Source organism: Carettochelys insculpta, chromosome 9 (genome assembly GCF_033958435.1).
Source record: "Carettochelys insculpta isolate YL-2023 chromosome 9, ASM3395843v1, whole genome shotgun sequence".
Lineage (NCBI taxonomy): Eukaryota > Metazoa > Chordata > Testudines > Carettochelyidae > Carettochelys > Carettochelys insculpta.
The window spans coordinates 17025520-17041782 of NC_134145.1; the positions used below are offsets into that span (position 1 = coordinate 17025520).

Here is a 16263-nt window from a genome sequence, read left to right on the forward strand (position 1 = left end):
CTCAGGAGTAAAAAGCACGTTCCAAAATTACCATTAATCACTTTCTCCAGTGTTTTTATTTTACTTTTCCAATTACAGCCAGTTGCACAATGATGATGGGTTCCAGCTATAATCTGATCAGTTATATTTCACTCTTGTACATCACTTACAAAGAAAAAAATTCAGTCAAAAGAGATTTTTAATATCTAGATAATTACACTAAGTGATTCATTTATGACTTGGCTTAGCTCCAACATTCCAGTCATAAAGTTGGACTTAATTTCTCTTTTGACCAATCTATTTCAAAATCACCTCATAAAATGACTTCTACCAGTTTGCAGACGTACTTCAAGTGCCTCCAGTTAGTTTGTACATAGGTCTGATGGCTACCTGCCAAAAACATGGGTCTTATTACCTCTCATATCCAAACCAATCTTCTTTCATGACTGGCTATGATGAAAATTAGCTCAGAGGGAAGAATTTCATCAAAATACATGGACAAATTATCCAGTCATCTCTCACAAAACTTTAAACAGCTTCCACCTTTTTTTTGTTTTCAACAATAAACCAAATACACCAAAATGATATTTAATGTCTACTGAAGAAGGAAGCAAATCCCAGGTAGAATGATAAGTACAACAAGGTCTCCCAAGAGCCAAATGTTGTTTCTAATGGGAGAATAGGGAATGAAAAGTGACTCCTGCATACCACTTGAATCCTGTACAAAACTTTCGGGAAGCTGCAGTGTGAGGAGAGAAAGCGCCAGCTGGTGGGATCAGTTTTCAGATGTGTATTAATGTTCTGGATTCAGTGTCCATCCAGCAGTGGATGGCTCCATGGATCACATTCTGCAGACACTTCACACACGTCCTGATTCATCTTTGCCTGACAGCAGTAGTTTAACTCCCTGGCTGCAGAGGAACTACTTCTGATTTACACTGGTGCAAGAAGAGGAGCTGTCCCTTAGACTTTAACTTGAGAGAATTTAGTGCATCTGTAGTGCAGCCATGAGCTCTACCAGTTAAGATGGCTCATATCACAACACCAATGGGCTTGAGCCTTCACCTGGGGTCTGATCCATAGTCTACTGAAGTCAATGGAAAGATGTGCATCCCATGGACTTTGGATCAGGTCTCTATAGCGGTGCTGTATCGGAGACCGAGAGCCTAGTTTTTACACCATCCCCACTCAGTTCTTGTCTTGTACTGTGAGTGACAAATTTATACGTGGTCTCCAATTGCAACCTAGCACTAATTCGCAGTGAATTCTTGTGTCCTAGAAAGCAGGAATGAGCCCAAAACTCTTTTCACATATGCCACTAAACAGCCTTCAGATTGGTAATGCCCTTCTGCTACTACCAGTTTGGGACAGATTTCAACTAGTGCCCTATTTCTGCATCCTTTTATCATCCCCTCAATCATCTTCTAGCTTTTCATCAAAGAGATTTCAAAGGCTCTGTAAGGTTTCCTCCCCCCTTTGGTAAATACCTTCTCAAACACTATCATGATGATCCTTTAAATATACATTGACAGAAAGCATGATATACTGACCCTGTCTTAGGTTTTAATAGGTGTAGCCTTTCCCTATATCACACAATAATGGAATTCCAATCAATTTTAACCCTCACGCAGAGACCATCTCAGCATATATAGCAGCTTTGATTTTTAGTTTTACTACAAAGAACAGCATTGAGGAGGATGAGCTCATATGTATATTTCAAAATACCTCTCATGAGGCAAGAGTATATAAAGAAATGAAAAGTGAGATACTTAACAGCAAATTCTTGCCCTCAGTTCCCCATTTGCAAGGACAATGTACTGTCTTTTTAAAAAGTCAGGTCTCCAAAACAATTCCCTTACAATCAGATTTAACTTTTTTTATTAAGATTTTGTGACCCCCATCAACAGAATAAAAAACACATAAGACTATCCTCCTGAAGGTTTTATCGTTAACTGAATTACAATGACTAAGACAGCTGAAATTCACTCTAGGAAAAGAGTCTGCTACCAATTTTACAATGGAGAAACATTTACCTCTGTGACTATAAACAAAAGATGATTTATTCCTTGTAGATGACATATTAACACAATCTAATTAACTGTTTAAATAGATCACTAAACATATACATTTGCTACGGGCTGTCATTTTCTCCTGCATTGCAGCAGTTGCATTTAGTACTTCATTGTGAAAGAAAAAGTATCACTGAAAAAACACATTGTCATGTTACCTTCTCATCCTTCCTCTACAAAAAACAGAGCAGAAGAGCTTTTCTTTTTCAGAAAGGTATCTTTTCATTCTACGATTCAATAGTTATAGATTCAGAGCAGCAAATGTGTGTTTTCCAGCTGTTAAAGAAGTTGGTCAGCTGATCGGTGACCTTGCTTAAAAAGCAAACACTGGTTTAACTAAACAGAAGGAGCAGAACAAAAGATGAATTCATTTTCTAACAAGCTAGAATATATTTCTTGCACATCCCTTCTAGAGAAAGGTAAAAGTCAGTTTTTAAAGCTAGTTATACTTTCTGTAGACAATGTCTGTTGTCTCTTCATAAAACACAAATCCAAAATTTCCCCAGTAGGCTAAAGAACATTTTACAACATTTGACCACATTTGTCTTATCAAAATTGGGATTATTTAAAAGTCAGTCAATAATTAACTACACATTTCTCATTTCACCTGATGTTACTCATTAAAGAAATTCTTCCTAACTGACATACACTTCATTCTGAGCGTCAGTTCACTTTCCGTAGCTTTGCTATTCAAATATGTTTTTTATTCTGCTCAGCATTTCTCCCAACAAAAATAAAAATAGCCCCCTTGATTAGAGCACAGAAACTTTATTAGAAAACACTATGTTTCAACATTAATAATTAATTCTGCTTCAATCCTCACATAGTGCAAGAAGTTTATATCAGAAACATCCTATTAAGAATGCACGATTTTGTCTGTGGCTCATAGTCCTATAGTTACACCCATCAATCTGCTGTTCTGAGGAGCTGAAGAGAAGGCTGTGAATCTATTTAACAGGACAAGAAAATCAGCAAAGCATCTTCTGTAATTACTGAACATTCCACTCTATTGATTCCACACTTCAATGAATTGCAGGTCATCATGCAGCAGTTGATAACTGCAGCACAGATAGAGGACTTCTAGTAGAGCAAGTAGGGCCCTCGACAGAAATCCCTGCTGACTGAAAGGAGATGCATTTAAAACTCCAATTACCCATCTTTTATTGTCACCATACTGTTAGCAGCTGCAGGATACAGTGCTAACAAAGGAAACTGGTAGCACTGCAGTTCCCACTGCCTCACAAGCTCTGTGCTGTGCCAGCTAAAGGAAGGAAAAGTAGGAAGAATCAATAGAGACAAGAGGAAAAAAAAGTAGTTTGTCTAAATGATGCAGGAAAAATAAAATGTTTTCAAAATTTACACTGGGTTTACCAATGCAAAAATAAAACTCAAACAACCATAAAACATGGGGGGACTCAAATGGTTTCAAAGGTAAAAGAAAAGCACAAACGAACCTCTGTGATCTTAGGTACATCTGGAAACATTTAAAGTGGCAGTCTTGTTTCCTGACCAATCTTTGCAATGTTAAATATCTCTTCTCGAGTTATAGGTAAACTGTAGTTTATGAACTAGCGCAAAGCCCTGAGGTATGCAGTCACTCACTTTTATATATATTTTATGCCAAGGGCTTCCAAGCTGTTGAGCTGAAACCAGAACGTATAGATGCCACCTAACTTGGTAAAAATTGTGTCTTCTAGATTTTGATCTGCAGAAAACTGAAATTTCAGAGAGATTGAGCTTGTGAGTAGTTTTTTTAAGTAGTAAGTTGCCATTTTTAATGTGCTAGGGAACGATGAGGCTTGGTTTCTATCCCAAAAGCCCTATATAATATTTTGGGCATGGTTTATGAAATGCATCCACTTCCCAAAAGTGCTAAAACTCCCTCGCTCTCTGCAGAGGTAGAACTCCAAAGAAATGAAAGGCTGTCACAGAAATGAAGGGCAGGATTGTGACTTAACAATCTATGCTGAAGTGTGGAGCTGCACTGCCCTTCTAACACACCAGGGAACAGAATGATTATCAGTTCATATCCTGATTCCTCTTAGTTCATGTTAGCACATCACTTCCCTAGCTTAGCTGTGCTTATGGGCACAGGAAGAAGTGGTATCAGAGCTGGAGACAGACTTTGCTGGACCCTGGGCAATGTGGTAGGGGGTTGGCTCCCAGCAGGGGCAGTTCCTCGGGTGGAAGGGGCAGAGCTACAGGGAAGCCAGCCTAGAGCGCCCTACATGGGGCTCTGGTAGTGATTTAAGGACTCTCTCAATATTTCCAGGAACCACAGTGTGTGTAGCCCAGACAAGAGCGTTAGGGGCACCTGACGTTCCCTTGTTCCCCTCAGAGAATGTGGAGCTGGCTAGAGGGCTCGGTAATAGAACGCACAGCCATTTACTGCTAGGTATCAATCTACCTCACATCAGAAATGACAGAAAGTTCTGAGTGTCTGATCTACACTGAGGGGTCTATGTGAAATAAGTTGGTGGCCTGAAACCCATTCCTTTTGGACAAGTACTCACACCAAACTGGTATTAGAGCTGATGCTACTACACCCACTCTAGAGAGAGACAAAGGATTGCTGGACGGAGGAAACTGTATTCCTCTCTGGGGCAAATTGCTGGGGCAGGCTGAAAAGGTTGCAGTAGTATTCACTGTGCTGCTCCTGGTTTGTGCCTACTCAGAGGAGTGAATCTTTTTCCAGGGCTATCAGTCTAGCATTTTTCATATCCACAAAATTAGCTAAGAAGACAGCGATAGAATAAACCATGAATATTGCAAACAAAGGGTAAGGTCTACACAGCAAAGTGATTTTGAAAAACTCTGCAAAACATCTACACAACACAACCACTATATCTAAATAATTTTGAAATAGCGGGCACATTATTTGGAATTTGGCAAATATCATAGTAAGAAGAATAGCACCTATTACAAAATAAATATTTCAAGATCGGAGCTGTGTACAGAGGGATTAGGGGCCATTTCAAAATGAACTATAAATTGGTCCAAGGGCTCTGTTTCAAAATAGGGTCACTGACTGTGGCCACACTCACCTCTCCTTTTGGAGGGGCTATGGTAATGTGGCATTTCGGAATATGCTCATGAGGTGCTACCATAAATATGTAGTGCCTCTTTAGCATAACAGCAGCCGCATGCACTTCGAAAATGCCAGTTCCAAAACACACACTGCCTGTGTAGTTGCAGGCCTTTTGAAACGACCTCCCTGATTTTGAAAGCACTTTCTTCCCAAAACCAAATGGGAAGAAGGGGCTTTCGAAATCAGCGGGCCATACTGAAAGGTCCCCGGCTACATGGGCAGTGTGAATTTCGAAACCAGCAGTTTCGAAGAGTCTGCAGCTGCTATTATGCTAATGAGACACTGCATATTCATGGTGGCACATCATTAGCATATTCGGAAGTGCCACATTATCAAAGCCCCTCCAAAAGGAGGGGCTAGCGTGGCCACAGCCTATGTGTGTAGACGTGTTATTTCGAAATGCATTGTGTGTGTAGATACTCCATTTTGGAATATGCTATTCCAGAATACCTCTTCTAGAATAGCTTACTCAGGAATAATGCTGCTGTATAAACATAGACAAAATTACCAGGATATTATCAAGGGCAAAGCACACGTGCTTGGGTCTTTTAATTCTATTGGTATTCATGAAACTTTCATGGAACCTACTTTTGAAGGTTGCAGTGAATGCACACAGATCTTAGAGACACTGTCAGGTCAAATTTGGCTGAAAATTTAAGTTTCACAAAACTAAGGTATTAAAAATACTATGGGCACATATATTTATAGTAAATGATTCAGTTGTGTTAACATATAATGTGAATAGATACAGTTTTAAGAAAACAAGGCAAATAAACATTCTCTTGAAGCCTTTGCACCATAAACTTTGTGTTTGTGCATGAGAATCAGCAAGTGAAATTGTCTGGAAAGAGAAACAAAAGTGAAAGTTTGGTGGTCCATTTTCATTGTACAATAAGTGAGGTATGTTCACTACATGCGCACATAATTAAAAATAAACTAGACACTTCAATAGCTTTGAAAATTTCACCTATTACAGGTTTCATCATTAAATCAGCACACACAGTGGCCAATATGTTGTTCATACTGATCAAGTTAAAACTTTGTATTTCTCTTTCACAGTTCATTAATGCCAGGCATTCGAACGCAACTTCAGTTTTGCTTATTTAAACATTCCTGCAAGTATCGTGTGTCAGATTCCACTGGCTTGCTATATTCATGTGTCCTGTGACAGAGTTTGCAAAGCCCAGCAGTGGGAAAGAGGAGTTAATGAGAATGTGTGGGTTCAATCAGTCCTGACTTGCTGCACCTGCAGAAGCTATCAGTCTGGAGGAGGAAGCCAACAGGACTGAACCTGTTTCAGTTGGGGTCTGACAGAAGGAGAGTGGATCTCTGGCTCTTATTCAGTAAGAGTGGTGTGGCCAGATTTAGGAAGCTGGGGTGAAGTGACAGTAGACAATCTCCTTGAAAGAAGCTCTGTGGGCTGAGCCATAGGCAGTTCTAAAGGAAAGCAGAGGGAAGTGAGTCTGCTCAGTATTCTCTGTACTGGGAGAGAAGCTTGCAGGTGAGCAGGAAAAAAGATCTTTTAAAGTCAAGGATGGCCCTATGAGAGGATAAAGAAAACTCCTTTACAGCAGAGCTAGCTGGGTGGCAGGAAGTGCAAAGGAGCTATGCAGGAGCTTGAAGAAAAGGCCTTGATAGCATGTTGCTGATACACACTTAAGCCCACAAAGAGGTTGTGGGAAAGTCCTAAGACAGGGCAAGGTAAGAAGTAGTCCAGGGAGACAGTAAGGGAGTCTGTATACTGGGGTGGGAAACCTTTTTTGGGTCAGGGGCCACAGAAGTGAGGAAAACAAACCAACCCTCACTGATGTGGTCCCTGACTAAAAAATGGCACATAAGTTGATACTCTCCTTCCTCCTCTTGCACACCAGCCCCAGAGCCTAAGGGGGCCAGTGCTAGTACATTTTATGGGCCCCTTTAAGCTCTGGGGCTGGTGTGTGAGGAGAATGAGGGGTTTGGTATGGGAGGGGGCTGCCAGAAAGTGGACTTGGGGTGTGTGGTCTGGGTGTGGAGGAGGGTACAGGAGCAGGCTGAGGGTGGGCAATGTGGGCTGGAGTGGGGTGCAGGAGCAGGCTATGGGTGGGAGAGGATACAGCAGTGGGTTGTGGATGTGGGCAAGAGTGGGTACAGGAGACAGGTGTGGGGACTGGGGGAGAGAGAAACTCTCCCACTGACCTCCCTTACTCCTAGTGAGAGTGAGGAGTAGAGGAGTTGACTGTAGAACCCAGATAGTTTGATTTCATGCATCCCCACTAGGCATGTGAAATCAATCCCTGGCAGATTGACCCTGACAAGGTTGATCTCCTGGGTAGTATAGATGTACCCTAAGATCCATTAAAGTCAATGAGATTTAAATGTGTGTTTTAAGCTGAGGCTCACTTGGGGAAGACCTGAGCTAGGATTTAGTCCAGTGTCCGTCCAATATTTAGGGATCTCCGGAAGAGGTATCAGACTGTGACTAGGGACCCATTTCTGCCCCTTTTCAGCTTGTGCTCACAAATGAGTGTAAAACAGCACAACAAAAATAAAGGCCAAAGTCAGACTCCAAAGTGCGATTGCTGATTCTCAACCAGATAGTGCAGTTATCTAAACTCTTGCTCTCTGAAGTGCAGCTCTTAGCTTAAGTGGAGTTTGACTCTACTCATAGCATTTGGAGGCTTTGCTTTGATGAAAACTGTGGGCTATTGGGGTGCATTGTTCATGTAGTTTGGCCATGAATATGTCTGTACAAGGAGAATGGGGCGGCATGAGATGTAAATAGCTGATGTTAGAGAATCATAGACAAGAGAGAAATTATCCAGGAAGCCCTTCTGCAAATTTATCCCAAACAGCTGCTCTGGGGCACTATAAGATCTTAGATCCTCTCTCCATATGCCACAGATATATACGTTAAGTTGGCACATGAACACATTTAACACTGAGTCCTGAATTCTCTCTTTGAAGTAAGTGATGGGACTTTTACAGCTGGATTCAGTGGCTCAGGATGGCACTGAAAGGTCTCAGTGATAGGCATTTGGGCAGCAGAAAGCCACGCAGCCTCTCTTTTGCTAAGGAATCCTGAGGTGCCCAGGAATGGAGTGGAGAAAGGAGTGGTCGGGAATTCTGCTGATTCAATGCTGCCCCTGGAAATCCTCCAAAGGAGCCCCACCCCATCAGTGAGTTAAAGCTGCTTTCCTCCTCTGTCTGGTGAAAATCCAAGTGGAAAGAAGAAAGCAAAGAGTGGTAACACCATCTGTTCTCCTATAGGGTGAATTTTACCTAGGGGAGGAGGCAGCAGGGAAGACTCAGAACAATGTAATTTACACATCTCTGTGCCAAATATCTACAGGAAATCTAGCCCTTAGAGGACTTTTTGCTAACGCTTTAAACACCGTCTAGGTGGTCTGCTTGATTACATAATAACCCAGCAAAACTATTGTTACAAGTGGTCATACCAAAAAATAAATATGGCCTCTCAGGGAATATTTGTTACATGAATTTTCAGTTCTGTTTGGATACACAGGAAGAAAAAATGTTTCCAATCTGTCAGGTGCAAAAGAGAAGTCAGATATGTAGTGATGGGCTCAGATGAGTCCAAATATAAAACACACAATCCAGAATGGGCAAGAACAGAAATGTCATGCTAGAGAGAGAAAAGATAAAGCTTGAAATTTTAGTGTCATTAAGCAGAAAATTACTTGGTTAAAATTTACATAGTTTGTGTTGCGGAATTTTTGATGAAATTGTATATTAATTTGTGCTGTGTCTGTTGGTCTGTCTGGTCAAAGTTCTTCCATTTCCACCCCCACAACACACACACACACACACACACACACACACACACTCTCTCTGTGTGTGTGCTGGTTCCAGTGCCTCCCGCAGCCAGCACATGGCCCGGCCCAGCCCCCCAACGGGCCCCTCCCCTGCACCATCCCAGCCTCAGCCCCTCCTCCACACAGTGTGAGGCCTTGCCCAGCCCCTCAACAGAGCCTCCCACACCATGCCAGCCCCAGCCCTTCCCTGGCTCTTAGCATGGGAACTGGCCCAGTCCCCCAACAGAACCCCCCCCAGCACTGTGCCAGCCTCTCCCCCACCCAGAACAGGGCTGGGCCTGGCCCAGCCCAGCCCCCAAACAAATTCCCTCCATGTACCAGGCCAGCCCTTTCCCCAGACAACATGGGGCCTGGCCAAGCCCCTTTCTCATGGAGTCCCCCCATATTGTGCCAGCCCCACCCCTCCCCCAGCCAGCACAGAACCCACCTCAGTCCCCAACAGAGCTCCTCCCTCAGCCAGCATGGGGCCTGGCCCACACAGTAGAATCCCTATTTACACAGGGATTGCATTCTCACAACCTCCACAGAAGTCAATTTCACACACAACTTGGGGGAGCCAGGAAACTGACCAAGGCAGCCAGTGGAGGGGAGTGGGGGACCTCGCAGCAGCTACACCATTCACAAGCTACATCACAGTAATACTAATCCTGGAATTTTTCCTTGCAACAAACTCCGTTGCCAACTTTGTCCACATATTTATTCTGGGGATACCATCACTGGACCTAACCCCATTAATTACAAGATCAGGGGCTCATTCTTGTGTACTTTGACCAATATTACATATGGCATTATGTGCCAACAATGCCCCCCTACAATGTACATTGGACAAAATGGGCAAACACTTTGCCAAAGAATGAACAGACACAGAGCAGATATTAGGAATCTCAATACACATAAGCCTGCTAGTGAGCATTTCAATGGAGTGGGCTGTTCTGTTAAAGACCTGAGAATATGTGTCCTACATCAAAGAGACTTTAAAAGCAGATTACACAGGGGCTATGTCTACACTATAAGCATCAGTTGACAGAAGTTACTGTTGACAGGGTAATCTCGATTGAACCTCTGTCAACAGACTGCATCTACACACAACTGGCTCTGTCGACAGAGGTGTCTCCACTGCATGTCTGTCAACAGTACTCTACCCAGAGATTGTTATGCCTCAAATTTTTAGGGATAATACTGTCGAGGAAAACGCTGAGTTCTGTTGAGACTGTGCCAACAGAATGCTTTAAGTGTGTAGATGCTCCCTGAGTTATGTTGACAGAAGGCCCCTTCTGTCGACAAAACTCTCTAATGTAGACCCAGCCAGGGAGATTTGTGAACTGGGGTTCATGCTGAAATTTGACCCATTAACACTTGGTATGAACAAAGACAGCAATTACCTCATGCATTACAAGGACTGCTTCCCTTCCTTTGATGTTCATAATTATCACAGGCAAGGCACTTAACATCCCCCACCCCTCACCTTGATCCTTCAGTTCTATGTATTTGATTTGTCAGTTTTTATTGCAAATTTTTGGACATCTGTGCTATATAACTGGTCTGGACTGGAAATTCTATAGATCTAAAGAAGTTGGTCTGTCCCATGAAAATTATCACCTAATAAATCATTTTGTTAGTCTTTAAAATGCTACATGACTGTTGTTTTGTTTTGTTAAAATACAGACTAACATGGCTACTTCTTTATTACTACTTAACATGCAGTTCAAACAGATTAAACACCTAGCATCAAGGACACTCAGAACTGCAGGTTGAATCTCTGTAGTCCTGCACCCTTGGGTACCGACTGGTACAGAACAAGAGAATTTACCAGACCATGGGTGGTCAATATTGTCTAGTAGCACTACCAACACTTGTACTGCTTTACCAGGCTCTTAGAAGACATTTAGGAGTAAATTAGAGCTTAATAACAGCACAGAACACTGAAAGCCAGGACTGGTGGCTGTAAATAAACTTTCTGGGACTACATGAAACTTGAGCACATCCATGTAAGTGGTTGTCCAGCTAACTAAAATCATGCTGGATTACGGATTTTGCCGGAGTAAAAGGGGTTCAACCTGTATTAGACTAGTAGACAACTGTGTTGAACACCAGGTACGTTGAACACCTAGTAGATGTGACGTCCGTAGGTGTATGCACAATAGGTAATTATTTGGCAAACAAGCTTAACTCAAACAAATCTGGCTGCTGAGTAACTATTTCAGAATTACTTACTCAATGAAGGCAATTATTTTCAAAATAATATATGAATCTTTCAAGGAGTCTTTAGGTGTTTCAATAGCCATTTAATGAGATGGCAGGAAGAGTTATAGAGATAATTAATTTTACAAAGACTGTTTATTGGCGTTTGTTAAATATAGTTAATGTCCTGCCAACATTTACATTAAAAAGGAAAGTTCAAGGCAAGACCCATCAGAGACTTCTCTTTTATGAACTGCAAAGATGAGAAAAAAAGAGAGAAGACTCTTCCTCTAAAATCTCTGACAAGCAGCCACGAGCCCCTTGTGACCATGGATCAGGTAGTAGTATAAAAGCAGTGTTGGCAAGTCTTATGACTATTATTGATTCTTGTGATATGTGATGCGTTCCTTAGAAGCGTTAGCTTCTAGTGTCATGCAACTATAGGAAACTCTCAGAATTGAAGAATTAAAGCTTGAACGTGTGAACTGTACATGTTCCAAAACAGATGACAAAAAAGAACCTCATGTTAATACAGCCCTTACTTTTAAGTTAATCTTGTGAATTTTTGGCAGCCTAACTCATGGTTTTTGAACATTCTGGCTTGGTAATACTTTAAAGACAGAAGCACCAGGACATCCATCACCTCTGCTTGTCTTTATTTTTCTAGTTACTGTACAAGACAGAACAAAGATCCTCATCATGCAGGCTTTGAAGACTGGGCCCAGCACCATCTCAATACAGTCACCACCATTGGTCAGACCACCACCAGCAGCTCAGAGAAAGAAGCCAGACTGGGTGCTTCTCCAAGTACGCGAGGTTGTCTGCAACCTGGTCAGACCTTAATGTTCCTAGACCTTTCTGAAGAGGTTTCCATGCTCAAGTAAGAACACAGGATATGGAGCTGTGCTGGAGTTTGTAATGGAATGGAGTCTGTGACTGCTGCTAAACAGGAAGGAGGAGGTCAGTCTATGATCCACACTGAAGGGAGAGCCAGTTTTGCTTGAGTTTATCTGGAAAGAACTTGAAGGCCCATCCCGAGGGATGGAAAGACATCTTGGCACAGTGTCTTAATTTCTTAAGAAATGACAGAAACCCAATGGGTGCTGGATACATAACATGTCCTTGTGCCCTTGAAAAATCACTCTCTGCTGTCTCAGATATGTACAGGCCTGCTAAGTTGTTCCCTCTACTCCCACTCCAGTTGTTCCCAAGCCATGGCAGTGGTAATGAAGCTGGCATGATTCTCACACAGACCCAGCTAGGTGCCCCAACTCTGAGCGTGGAACTTGGCAGCTCACACCTCTGCTTTGGAGGCAGGCTTGCTGCAGAGAGAATTTGGGGAATGGGGGCTCATGCAATGATTCTCCCCAGAGAGTGCTGGGTGAGGCACTTGGGACACCAAGAGATACTTATTCCATCCCCTTGCAAAAGAAGCCCGAAGACGGATTGCAGGTAAAAAAAATGGAGGGTAGGACCTAGGAAGATGTACACTCTTGGCTAAGCTGCATGAAGCTCCTTTGGTGATCCCCTGGGCTTCTACTGCTTTTACTTTTTTTTTTTTAAACAACCCTGTTTTTTTCCCCTTCTGCTGCAGGAGTTAATGCCCATTTCAGTTCCCTCTAGGTCTCTGGCCTTTGATAGCTTGGGAAGGGGGGTGTCTGTCTACCCTATGGAAACTCTACTGGCATAGCTAAGTTGGCACAGTGAGGCTGGCATTTCCACAGAGTGCAAATGAAGCCTGTATAGACAGAATGGATTTTCTATTGGCATTTCATCCCAGAACAAAGTTAGCTGCGTCAATAAAAGCACTCTTCTATTGCCATAGATGCACCTATGCTGTGGATCAATAGGTGTAGCTACCTCTGAGCAGTGTTTCTATGCCAACATCATTTTTTGCGGTAAGATTGCAGCCCATGAGTGTTCTCAGCAGTTGGTAGTGAAGAAGAGACCCCGGGGAATAGCTCCTTTATTCTTCCTGTGGGCTGGTCTGCACATGAGAATTAGAGTGCTGATTACATGACAAGTCCTGAACCTGCTTAGTTGATGGCACAGCTTTCATTGATACCAAAGGGACTCCCCACCGCCCCACTCACTTCCTTATGCTACCTTGCAGTCGTAGATTTAAGGCTGAGCCACTAAATCCATTGCTTTTATTTAACACTGGGAAAAGTTTAGTGTTTCTCCTTCTACTGCTAGTATTTTTTTATTTTTGCACAGTTGGACTTGTAGCATATATCAAAGGACATCTCAGTCAGGTGTTGCCTGGCATTCCACTGGCAATGGAAAGGGTGTCTACAATATACACAGGGACTTACTAAAGGAGACAACGACTTGAATGGAATGTAGATGTCCCTTTTTTATACGACAACTAGGAAGCTGCTCCCCCGGCTTGCTACGTTCACCAGCCCATCCCCCTTTCTTCCCAGGGTGTTTGGGAGGTGTTTCTCCCCTTCTCCCCACCTCCACCCCAAAGGTGGCAGACAGATGCATTTGTGTAATGACATCAGTCTGTCACTTGGGAAGAAAATTTATTTTTATATAGATAGAGAGATGGGTGTGCACCTTGTCTTTCATCAATGGGTGTTTTTGAACATGACTTTGCTCTCAGTAGTGTAAATCAGAAGAACCTCCTTAGACACCAAGGCAATTACTGTGGTTTAAAACTCGTGTCAGGTCAGAATGAGGCTCACGACTCTAGTTGGTTTTGCACATTATTATACTCAATAATTGCCTAATTCATTCTAAAATCATGAGGCTCATGACTCTAGTTGGTTTTGCACAGACTGATTAATTGCCTAATTCATTTTAAAACATGTACAATGCTCCCTTTGCATTGTAGTCCACAGATTGCTTTTTCTGAAGAGGTGCGTACTTTTCTGATTCATCAACTGCATTCAGTCCAATGCAGAACTGATTGCTCTTCTCCATAACATACCCAAAATGTCGTCATGTTCAGCCCATTAAACAACCCCAAAACATACCCAGTAGCAGTCTAGGTTAAAGAGATCAGATACCCTGCTTAATGCATAGTTGAAAAGACACACAGTACTTCTGAAGTCTGTATCTTGTTGTTCAAGACCAATAAAGTGTCGTAACAACAGTGGTGTCAAATGGTGTGGGGGGTGGGGGAAAAAGCTTTAACACAAAATGTTCACTTGGAACTTGGGCCAAACCCATCACTGGTGAAATTTCAAAGGCTCCTCTGCAGATATAGCAAGCATGGATTTGGCCCTAAAGCTTTGAAATAAAATGTCATTTGAAATACAGTGATGGGCATGACCAGAAGTAACAGTGTAGTGGTAAAGACTGAGTGACTGAGTTTATTTTAATAGAAAAGCATTCATCTTGAAGGATTCCAGTGTACTTTGCACAAGCTATCTATCAGTCAGATGTAACAATGTCTGGGAAAAGCAGTCTGTTACTAGACTAAAGCAGTGGTTCACAAGCTGGGGTCTGTGGACTCCTGGGGGTCTGCCAGAGTACTGCAGGGGGGGGTGTGTTGGGGGGGGAATAAATAAAAATGATCCTATAAAAGAAGTTACAATCAATTATTTGAAAATTATAGATCTTCCAATAGTGTTATTACTTGCTGGCCGAAGATCTATGCTGTGATTTTCTTTTTCATTGAATGAAGCGTACAATGCAGCTAGAATCAGCACTGATGGGGGTCCGCGAATGGTTTGTATCACAGTGACTGGGGCTCAACACTAGTGAAAAGGCTGGGAACCTCTGGACTAGAAGATTTACCAAGCATTGTTTGAGTCCTTAACTCAACTAATTTCTGAAGGTTTATTTGGAAAATAAAACAAAAATGTACATGCTTCATTTAAATCGTTGCTTGGGATGAGGGGTTTTTTGCAGGCTGCCCTGAGGAGAGAGGACCTTGAGGGCCAAGTCAGAAGCACCTCTCCATGGCTGCTGAAGCTCCTGTGGGCATAGATGGGGAAGGAGTGCATGTCCCCCAGCTGGGGCGGGTCCTGGTTCACCTGCCCCATGCGCTCCCCAGCCAGAATGAAAAATGCAGCAAACTGTGCTCACTTCCTGATGAAGAGGAGCAGCCAGCAGCTGAAGCCCCCCGCCTTACCTAAAGGGCTCCTGGGAGGTGGGAGGTTTGGGGCTGGGTCATCCCCAGAGTTGTGGGGCATGCTGCCCACCAGCCCCTTTCACCAGCCTTGTGATTCTGTCTATTTTCTGCATGGTTTTATGAGAAGCACTCCCATTCCAGGCACACCCCTCTTTCCCTGGCACAACTGAAATCTCACCTTGCTTTAAGCTGTGATAAGAGGAAGCTGTGTATTGAATCTGGTGGTCCTAGTTCTTATCCTTTAGGAGGAGTTCTTGAACAACCAGACAGATTCACAGACAAACTCTCTCAAATATATAGTAGATTTCTGTCCTCCAAGGCACATACTGGCATTAGACTTGAGTGCTGACGGAAATCGGCTCATGTGCCGCTCTTGGCACCCATGCTGGGGGATGCCGACGCCAACTATACACATTCCAAGAGAGAGGGGTGGGGGGGGGTCCTAGGCTTCAGCTGATGGGGGGAGAGACTCAGGGTTTCTGCCCTGAAGGACTTGAGGGCTTCTCCCCAAGGGACTGGGGGGTCAGGGCCTCCTTAGCCCCATGAGGCTGGGGGAGCTCCGCACTTCTGCTCACCAGGTGCCAGCATTTGGGGCTTGTGCCCAGGAGACCTCAGGGCTCTCAGCTGTAGCGCCAGGGGAGCGCCCGGCTTTTGCTCTTGGAGCCACGGGGTCAGGACTTCCGCCCCGGGCGCTGGGCTCGGGCCTCCTGGTACTACAGGGGGCGCCCTGCAGCCACGGGGCCCTGACAATGGAGCGGGGGGCGCCGGGAGCCTCCCACCGGGTTTGCCTTCAATCCCCCCCCCGTCCTCCCCCCAGAGCTTCGCTTCTGTGGCTCCTCGCCCGGGTCCTAGCGGGACCGGGACAAGCCAGGCGGCGGCGCCAGCGCCCTCCCGGCGGCTCCCAGCGGATGACAGCTCGCCTCGCCGAGGGCTGGGGGGCGCCCCAATGTCACCAGGCGGGCGCTAGAGCGCGGCGTGCAGCGGGAAAGGGAGCACCCGGGTCCCGCCCGGCCCCGGCCCCGGCCCGTGCCCTGCCCGGGCTGCGCGCCT

General features: G+C 44.0%; 1 protein-coding gene across 2 annotated transcripts in view; it reads right to left on the minus strand.

Moving 5' to 3' along the window:
* KANK4 (KN motif and ankyrin repeat domains 4) overlaps positions 1-16263 on the minus strand; it is a 46394-nt gene that overhangs the window by 29806 nt on the left and 325 nt on the right. The gene's annotated exons all lie outside the window — the stretch shown is intronic.